We start from the raw sequence: 10,771 nt of genomic DNA on the forward strand, positions 1-10,771 counted from the left end.
CGAAGATAAATTCTTCTGGGCATTCGCATGAATCCCACCCAAGCAACCTTTCTGTACTATATAGCTTATAATAAGACCTCGCTAAAACAGATTTTACCATTTGTGATTATTGGAAGAGACAAAAATCAAAGTTTCCCCTTTTACCTCAGAGACAATTGTTTCCATAGAAAATTAAGGCTGTTTACAAAATTACATGGGAAATTTTACTTCATTTTGTAAAAGGCTTCAGACATTATCTTCAGTGTGATTGCAAATAATAAATTCCAATTTAAGGAGATACCTGGGGTAAGCCTGTGCTTTCTTATACCAAATCAAAAATTTTTTTCTCCATTTCACTGAGGTTCTGTAGTAGGCAATGCTGTCTTAGCATGTTTTGAATTATTATAGCATAGTACTAGAAAATAATAAAACTGCCTTTTCTATAAAAATATCCTATCAGTCTGATTTTTAAATAAGTGAGAAAAATTTCTCTCCTTAGGTATGGTTTGGAGAAATTTTAAATGGTTGATACCTTCCTAAGCACTCCTTAAAAAAAGAAAACCAATTCAATCAGGACTTTTCAATATTTTCCACTGAATTACCCCTAATAGCAGAGGACAGCAAACACATACTCTGGAGAATATGGGGTGTGGCCAAAGTGGCCAAGGAAATCACAAAATTTCTTTGAAGTCTCCTTTTTAAATATTAAAATTCATATGAATTTTTCATTTTATACCATACTAATGCAAAGTGTAAAATACACATTAAAATATGTTTTAAATTATCATTCAGAGGGAAAAGTGTTCTACTTGTCTCACTGGTTCAATGAAGAAGCTGCTTTTCATCGATTCTGTCCATGTCAGAAAACTGGGCTGAACTGAAAGCAGCTAACACCAGATTCATCATTTAGGCAATCTGTCTTCTCTGTCTTGGAGAAGTTTTGAACTCAGTGACTCTAGAACCCAGGCCTACAAAAACATATTGATAAAACTGCAACAGTTTTTCACTGCTTTATGTGCTATGAAAGGGCAAAACTAGGAAATATTCTTAGAACGCTGCTGGAGAGAAAGTTATGGTGCAATACTTTCAGGTTCCTGTGAAAGAAAATTTCAATAGTTGCATCATCCTACTTACAAGCAAAATAACCTACCTCATATGATGGGGTCTCCAGTCTGGTTACCCTCTCACTGTTTTAGGAACATTCATAAGAGCTGGAATGTGGTATCTTTTTTGTCAGCACTTCTTTTAAAATGGTCTGAGACTACTTACTAAATCAGAACCTCTGGGTGCAGGGCACAAGAATCTGCATTTTAGCAAGCCTTCCAGGTGGTTCTGGTGCACATTACATGTTTAAACATTTTCTGGAAGAACATAAAATGAAAGAAATCAATTTCAGTGTAAAGAGAATCAGAAGAAACAATAGAGAAGAAAATTGGGACAATTTTATGACTTTCTCCAGCAATGATTATCTGATCAGGCAGAGAGTAAGTTCTTGCTGAGGGTTGTAGCGGACAAGTTAATTTCCTTCCCAGCATCCATTTCCCCCTTCTCCCTCCCAAAAGAATATAATTTTCTTCATCCCTCTTTCCTGCATCAACATGCCCCAAGTGAATGCCACCCTCCCAATTCCAAAGGTAGTTCGGATAAATCCCATCCTAAATGCCAATGACTGGTCAGGAATGGGCAGATGACCCAAGTGGCCAACAAAATATGATAGGAGTCCTGTTAAGGAGATTCTAGGGAAAGTTTCTGCTTCTATGAAATAGCTACACAGAAAAAAGTAACACTAGGTTATGATCCCAGGAACTGCTGCCTTCATCTTGCTGTCAGCCTAAGGATAAGCCAACAATGAGGGAGGCTTTCCATCCAGAAAGATGGAAAAAAACTTGGTCATAAGGTAGTTGAATTTCCTTACTGCTAAACTTCCTATTGTGTGCAATAAGTTTTCTTGTTTAACCTACTTTAAGTAAAGCTTCCATTACGTGCAACCAAAAGGAACCCAAATCATGCGGGGGTTATTCAGGGTTGATGTTTTAAAAATGAAAATTTGAATATGGCGTGGCAAAGTGGGTGTGACCACAGAAGGAAATGACAACCAGGCTTGAATGGAAGTTTACTGTACTCACAGGCCCAGAGAGAGGTCACCACATACCACACAGGCCCACAAGGGAATCGTCAAGTTTTGGTCATGTGGCGGAAGACAGGAGCTGGGGGAAGCTTAGACGTGAGTCTTTGTTGAGGTTTCCTTGGGAAAGGCAAGGCAGAGCAGAGAAAGCAGCTTGGGATTGACTAGTTTGAATAATTCTGACCAGCTCTGGGCTATAGGAGTGGTCTGCAGTTGCCTGGTTTAGAGCAGGGGAAATATTGGTTTGGTGTCTGAGAGATCGATAAGGAGATGGCAGGGCTATCGACTTGGGATTGGTTGTTTTGTATATGAAAAATGTGCTCCTAGCCAAGCCCTTTGCTATCTCTAAGAATTAGCAAGCCCTGAAAGGGGCAGTCTTTCTCTGGCCAGCAAGATGTCAAAACATCATGAAATACAGAAAATAAAAAACACAATTAATACAACTGGATATCTTCAAAACAAATAATGGCAGTTAAAAGCATAAGATTCCAGAGTGTTAGTAAGGGTTCTTCAACTGTAAAAAGAGTCCATTTAAACCAAAGGAGTAGAGTTCTAGGGAGACATGATTGTCTGAGAAGCACACTTATCAGAACTAACCAAGCAAAAAGGGGAGGTGAGAGATGAAGACAGGGAAGATCAGAGGCATTTCCGGCAAAGGGAAAATGTGTAAAAACCCTGGGGCAGAAGAGAGCATGGCTCTGGGATAGCCAGAGTGGAGGGAAGCCAGGGAAAGTGGCAATGAGACAGGCTGGAGGCGGGCGGGCGCAAGGCCATGTGGGGCCGTGTAGTCCATTGTAAGGATTTGGGACTTTGTTTTAGAGAAAAATGAGAATTCCACTGAGAGACTTTGCGGAGATGGGGAGAAGAGGGGACCAGATTTCCGTACTGAGAGGTCAGTCTGGCTGCTGAGGCTTGAGGAAGCTGTGGCAATGGTTCAGGTGAGAGATATTGGTAGCTTGGACTAGAATGGAGGCAGCGAGGATGAAAAAAATAAGTAGGTTGTTGATTAATTTGTTCTAAGCTGAAGGTGTACATTTCGCAGATTTCCTATAGATCATAATGAAATCATGGGTAGTAAAGTGAGGGAAGGATCTAGTGAAGAATGAGAAAGAAATAGGGCCTTGAAAAGAGCCCTAAGGAAGCCGAAGACTTTCGAGTCCTTTAGACTCCGGGGCTTGGTAAACTTATCCTGTAAAGGATCAGATAGTAAATATTTTAGGCTTTGTAGCCAAGAATCAGAATCAAGATATTATGTAGGTACTTACATAACAGAGAGGAAAAAGAAGCCATAAAGCTGTTATCGACAAAATTCAAAATACAATAAAAATTGAGGACAACGTTTTTATAATATAGTTCTACCAATGAGAAAAATGAAATTTTCTTTTGGGGGAATGATAGTTTTGCTTAATTGGCGTTCAGTGTTAGTGTTCCCTATTATCAAAATAAATTGTAAATGTTCATCTATTAATGTGATGAGATTTTACATCTTTATATATTTCAAATGTCTTTTCACACAGACACATAATGCCAAATGCTGATATCAATTCAGGAACGTATAATTTTTTTTTTTTTTTTTGAGATGGAGTCTCGCTCTATCTCCCAGAGTGCAGTGGCGCGATCTCGGCTCACTGCAAGCTCTGCCTCCTGGGTTCATGCCATTCTCCTGCCTCAGCCTCCCAAGTAGCTGGGACCACAGGCGACCGCCACCACACCCGGCTAATTTTTTTGTATTTTTAGTAGAGACGGAGTTTCATCGTGTTAGCCAGGATGGTTTTGATCTCCTGACCTTGTGATCCGCCCGCCTTGGTCTTCCAAAGTGCTGGGATTACAGGCGTGAGCCACCACGCCTGGCCCAGGAACATATAATTTAAATTGAACATATTCATTGCTTGGAAAGGTATTTATAGAATTTTATTAGATTCTTCTTTTGACAGTTGGTTTTTAGCATGTCATTGCCAATAAATCACTTTCTTTCCTTTTTTTTTTTTTTTTTTTTTGAGCCAGTCTCGCTCTGTCGCCCAGGCTGGAGTGCTGTGGTGCGATCTTGCTTCACTACAACCTCTGCCTCCCAGGTTCTAGCGATTCTCCTGCCTCAGCCTCCCGAGTAGCTGGAACTACAGACACGCGCCACCACGTCCGGCTAATTTTTGTATTTTTTAGTAGAGACGGGGTTTCGCCATATTGGCCAGGATGGTCTCCAACTCCTGACCTCATGATCTGCCTGCCTCGGCCTCCCAAAATGTTGGGATTAGAGGCGTGAGCCACCACACCTGGCCTACACTTTCTTTTTCTAATTTTAAAACAATTTTTAAAATTATTTTTAAAAATTTAAATTAAAAATGTGGGAGGCTTCAGGAATTTGCGTGTCATCCTTGCACAGGAGCCATGCTAATCTTCTCTGTATCGTTCCAATTTTAATACACGTGCTGCCAAAGCAAGCACTGATAAATCACTTTCCTAAACCACACAGTTAAATGTACTTTGAAATTACCTTTGTTCTTGCATTGAGTTCAGAAAAACTCTGCTGGAATGGTCATTTGAGTTCAGAAAATATATCTGTTGCAAATGGAGACTGGAGATCTTGCTTTTTGTTTTCAGTTTTGACAGCATGGGAAGTAGGTAAAGTAATTTCATATTACTTGTGATTGAGACATGAGCCATCTAAACGACTTTACCGTAAGTTTTGAATATAAGCACTGTTTTGCCTCATAATTTTAGATTGAATTTATTAAGAAACATCAAGTCTGTAGCAAAAGCTAATTCTAAAGTAATTAACAGTGGTTGCGGGCAGTTCTTCTATTTGAAAAAAACTTCAATCCTAGCCCCAAGCTCAAAAGATTGCAATAAAACCTTACCATTGCTGAACCATTGACTGCTGTCGGGGTTTGGGGCAAGTCAGGATATTCACACTACTCTTCAGTTCCCACTAAAGACTCAGTATTGATTCCTTGAACAATCCACAACTGAGCAGAATCAGTAACCCATGTTGATTCACCAAGATCGAAGGAAAACCACTCCACATCATTTGTGTTAATTGATTATTGTCGCTCCCATTGTCCTCAACTCGGAGAGCAACCCTGCATGCCAAAGGCTAATACTAATTTTAAGCAGTTTGTTTCTTCTGGACACATTTCTTCAGCAACCAAACATGATTTAATTAACTAGCCATTAGTAAATGGCTTTCCTTGATTAGCTAACAAATGAGCCAGTTGGGATTCTTACCTACAAAAAGGTTGAAGACTTTTTTTTTCATTTTTTATTTTTGTGAAGACATTTTGCTGTAATGAGATATTTCATTTTAAATTTTCTATTTTTTTCTGACTGTTGCCTTCCTGTAAGTTGGAAATCTTGTGATGAGTACTTCTGGTATTGTCAACATGTATTCTTTCAGCACAGCTATAATGTCATTGTACAATGTTTTGCCATTTAATTTAATCAGAATAATCCACACTCCACTGTGCCTTAGAAGTATGACAGTAACATTTACTTTTCTTTTCTGTTTTGACATGATGGTAATAAAAAAATAAAATATCATAGGTACAGTGACACATGAGACACTTGAAACCCTATCAAGTGATAACCGTGTCACTGTGATTTGTGGCATGCCAAGCCACATTGTGAAGTAGTGATAGCACCCTACAGTGTCTCTATCACAACTACTCAATCTGCCATTGGAGCACAAAAGTAGACATGGACAATATGCAAATGAATACATGTGGCTGTGTTCCAAAAAAACATTATTTATGGACACTGAAATTTGAAATTCATGTCATTTTCATGCATCATGAAATATTATTTTTCTTTTCATTTGTTTCAACTATTAGAATATGTAAAAAAAAAAATTTTTTTAGCTTGAAGGACCTGTTAAAAACAGATGGCAGTCCAGATTTGACTGCAGGCCATAATTTGGTGAATGGAAGATTGTTTCAAGATAAAGCCTAGAAAACAGCCACTAGGCCAGGCATGGTGGCTCCGCCTGTAATCCCAGCACTTTGGGAGGCTGAGGCGGGCGGATCACCTGAGGTCAGGAGTTTGAGACCAGCCTGGCCAACATGGTGAAACTGCAACTCCACTAAAAATGCAAAAAATTAGCCAGGCATGATGGCATGTGCCTGTAATCCCAGCTACTCAGGAGGCTGAGGCAGCAGAATAAGATTGAACCCAGGGAGAGGAGATGGCAGTGAGCCGGGATCAAGCCACTGCACTCCAGCCTGGGCTGTAAGAATGAGACTCTGCTTCAAAAAAAAAAAAAAAAAGACAGTCACTGCAACTATCAGTTATTTGTTGAACTTAGAGGAAGCAGTTGGACAATGTGAGAAAAACTGCAGATATAAGTGGATCAAGTAGTGAATTGAAGGTGAGAGAACAAATATGGAAAGTATAAGCCATCTTTTTGCGAAATATGGCTCTAAAAAGGAGGAAAGAAATGATGTAATTTAAGAGAAGACTTTTGGTTAAAATAGGTGCGACTTGATCATGAGCACTTAATCTCCATTTCTTCTTTCTTTTTTAATAAGGAAAATAATACCTATCTTGATGTTTCTTAGAACAGTCAAATGAGATAAAGAATGTTTTAAAGGCACCAGCATGATGCCTAGCATATAGTAGGTTCTCAAGAGTTAATTAATAAATATTCATATATACTTATTATTTGCTTTGTGAAAAACAAGTTTATTGCTTCCCATGTAGCTTGTTATTTAGTTCTCGAACTATTTTTTCTTTAATCAAGGTTGTATTCCCTTACTGAGGTGCTTTGAAAGTTGTTAAATCAGAAGTTAACTGATCGATCAAGATACTATACTGCAATTTTAATAATTTGGATTTTGTAACTTCCTCAACTTTCCTCCTGCTAGACTGAATTGTAATCTTTTTAGTCTGTCTTCACATGGGGGCCACTTCATCCTTTCGATCATTTTCATTGCCTTTTAAAAATCATACTAAAATTATACAAATAATTATATAAACGAATCATACAAATCATACACTAAGTTGGCGTAATAGTGGGCTTATATTTATTCTTACTTTTTTAATATAACTTTTTTTCTGTAGGGCATACAGAGTTACCACATAACTCAGAAATTCCACTCCTAGGTATATACCCCAAGAGAAGTGAAAACATATGCCTATGCAGAAACTTGTATGTAAGTGTTCACAGCAGCCTTATCATAATAGCCCCAAAGTGGAAATAACCTAAATATTCAGCAACTGATGAATAGATAAATAAAATGTGTATATCTATACAGTGGGATTTCATTTGGCCATAAGAATACATGAGGTACTGATACGAGCTACAGAATGAAGGAAACTTGAAAATATTTTGCTAAGCGATAGAAGCTCATCACAAAAGACCACTTATTGAATGATTCCATTTACATGAAATGTCCAGAATAGACAAAATGACAGGGACAGAAAGTAGGTTATTGGTTGCCTAGGACTTGGGGGTACGGGCGAGAAATGGAGTGACTACTATACTAATAGGTATGGGGTTTCACTGTAGGCTGATGCTTTATAGTCTGTGTCTGATGATCTGGTATCTGGAGTCCCTGTGGATGTGTCTTTTGAATGTTGTTTTGCTAGAGGGATATTTTCTCCTCCTGCATCTGTCTGTATTTGACTGTGTGGAGGACTCTGTATTTGAGATTTTATAGTCAGAAATAATTTGAAGCCTAGATGACTGTTACATTTTTTCAGGTATCGTCTTTTTTTTTTCTTTTTTTTTTTTTTTTTTGAGCAGGAATGAAAGTTTATTAAAAAGCTTTAGAGCAGGAATGAAAAGAAAGTAAAGTACACTTGGAAGAGGGCCAAGTGGACATCTTGGAGGTCAAGTGCAATCAGATATCATCCAAACCTAGGCTAGAGGTTTTCTGGGCTACCTGAAAAATTTGAATGGCAGCTGGATAGCGGACCACAAGGGCCGGTTTACTTCCACTTCACCTCTAGTTCCTGGGTACAGTCAGTGCCGTGTCAAGCCACATTGGAACCTGAGGCAAAAGAAACATCAGTAATACTGATCTTGTCTTCATTTAACATTTTGATATTTTGTTCATCATGGATTTTTTCATTAATTTTGATGCTTAAAAAATACTGCATTATTATTATCTGGATTACCGAGGTTTTTTTGGTCCCCCTAAATTTTGTGGACATGGTGAGTACTTCACTGGCCTCACACTACTTCCAGCCTTGGTATCTGCCTTGGGATTTGTACACCCTGGGCAGTTTGAAGAGAGCAGTTGTGGGTCCCTCCAACTTCCTATAAAATCCCATGAAGGTCTCCTCCTTTATGATACCATTTATAATTAACTATAAGACTTCCACAGGATTAGGGGCCAAAACATCACATTTAGTAGGCTTATCAGATTACTTTTCATCCTCAAAGTAATGGGTTAATAGAAAATTGGAAGGAATAAAACCACGTGCTCATGCCTGTAAATCCCAGCACTTTGGGAGGCTGGGGCAGGTAGACCACATGAGGTAAAATTAATATTTTAGAAGCTAATAAAACTTATACTATTGATATTAACAATCAAATATATTGGGATATTGAACTAAATTCCCTTCAGCATATTATCCCTATGGAGCAGGATTGGCCTGAAGCATATTTTGACTTCAGCAACAATAATTATAGTTTGTAATCACTCAACAGATACATACTACACACTGCTACAGATCAGGTAGGCAAATGAATTGTTGTAAAGTTAGTTCAAATATATGAGAAAGCTTATGATAGAATTTTTGGTTGGTTGAGCTATCTGTATAAGTCCAAACCAACTGGTTATTAAAAATGTGTGGAATCTGTATGTACATTTTGATTATCTATTTGATTATATGATATTGCAAAGCAAGTGGTAGCTCTCAAACTAGGAGTGATCATTTTGTCATGATAAGGCCTTGATCACGGATCAGGGATGTAGACCGCACTGTGGATTGTTTTGAGCATGACTATTTTCTGAGGGGGAAAGCTCCCTCCCACACACACAGAGCGGTGGTGGTGCTGGAGTTACAAGAAAGATGATAATCGATGTAGCAAATTCTGAAAAAAGAGAAAGATTAGGATCAAAGGACGGTTGTGTGGATTAGAGTTGGTGAGAAGTTTCACCTCCTTTTCTGTAGCAGCGAGAGAAGACCCTTTATACATGGTTGAGAAGCAAATGCATGCAATGAGATGAAGGCCTGATTTTTTTCTCTGGAAGCTTAGGTAGCACAGTAGTCCCTTCATCCAAAGTTTCACTTTCAGCAGTTTCAGTTACCAGTGGTCAACCATGGTCCAAAAATATTAAATAGAAAAATGCAGAAATAAATAATTCGTAAGTTTTAAATGGCACGCTGTTCTGAGCTGCGTGATGAAATCTTGCACTGGCCCACTCCACTCCCTCCACCTGGGACGTGAATCCTCCCCCGTCCAGCGTATCACACTGTATATACCACCCGCCCTTCAGTCATTTAGTAGCCACCTCGTTATCAGACCACAGTCCTTGTATTCAAGTAACCTTATTTTACTTAATAATGACTCAAGTGCAAGTCTTAATGCTGGCAATTCGGACATACCAAAGTAAAGCCTAAGTGGCTTTCTTTAAGGGAAAGGTGGAAGTTCTCAACAAGAAAAGAAAAAGTTGTATGTTGAGGTTGCTGAGATCCATGGTAAGAACGAATCTCCTATCTGTGAAGTTGTGATAAAGGAAAAAGAAATGCATGCTAGTTTTGCTGTCGCACTACACATGGCAAAAGTTATGGTCACAGAGCATTGATAAGTGCTTAGTTAAGGTGGAAAAGGCATTACATTTTTGTTTGCAAGACATGAAGAGAAAACATGTTCCCGACTGACAGCCATGTGTTGCACCAGATTAACTTCATTAAACTTTATCATAGGTCTGCATGTATAAGAAAAGGCATAGTATATATAGGGTTTGGTACTACCCATAGTTTCAGGCATTCACCGGGGGTCTTGGAACATATTCCCTGAGGATAAGGGAGAACTACTTACTGTAAAGGAAAGGAGAAAGAAACTTAACCAGAATATGCAAATGTGTATAAATCTATAGGGGATTGTAAACTGAAGGAACTAATGCCTGATGGTCTCTCTCTCCTTTGTGAAAAATGAAAGAATATGATCAGCTAAGAAAATGTAGTGAAGGTTTGGAATAGCTACTGAGGAGGATGCAAAGAACTGTGCAGCAGAATTGTCGGGTAGTACTTAGGCCTGCAAATATATACCCTAATGTGCACCAATCCACACAACTGGATAGATTTCTCAAGCAGAATTCAGTCCATGTGTAGGACTAACAGGTGTTTCTGTAATGGATGTAAAAGGAACACCAGGATGCAAAGGAGTTCAAGGCGTTAGTAAGGGTACAGTTGAAACCTGTGATTCATTTCAAAGTACACATTCTATGCAGATTTTTCAAGAAAAAAACACGCAGCAACTTAAGAACAGAGACTCTTCCCTTCCAGGGCCTAGGATTACTCCTTATACTCAGAAGATATTCAGATATTTTTGAATGAGTGAATTAATTAATTAACAAACAAAAATCTGACTTTGCTAAACATTTCTGAATGTATTAGGTTTACTTTTGTGATGAATATGTTGATTATTTTAGAGAATTAGAATTCTGTACCAAGAGCCACATTCCTATAATTTACTTATACTAAAATGACTAGGCCAATGCCAAA

General features: G+C 38.5%; 1 non-coding gene across 1 annotated transcript; it reads right to left on the reverse strand.

Annotated features, from left to right (window-relative positions):
* Positions 1-4,439: 4,439 nt before the first annotated feature.
* On the reverse strand, positions 4,440-4,546 carry LOC112205805 (U6 spliceosomal RNA). The gene has a single exon (XR_002939887.1). It is a non-coding gene; the product is annotated as a U6 spliceosomal RNA (small nuclear RNA).
* Between the last annotated feature and the right edge of the window lie 6,225 nt (positions 4,547-10,771).

Source organism: Pan troglodytes, chromosome 16, assembly GCF_028858775.2.
Source record: "Pan troglodytes isolate AG18354 chromosome 16, NHGRI_mPanTro3-v2.0_pri, whole genome shotgun sequence".
NCBI classification, from domain to species: Eukaryota; Metazoa; Chordata; class Mammalia; order Primates; family Hominidae; genus Pan; species Pan troglodytes.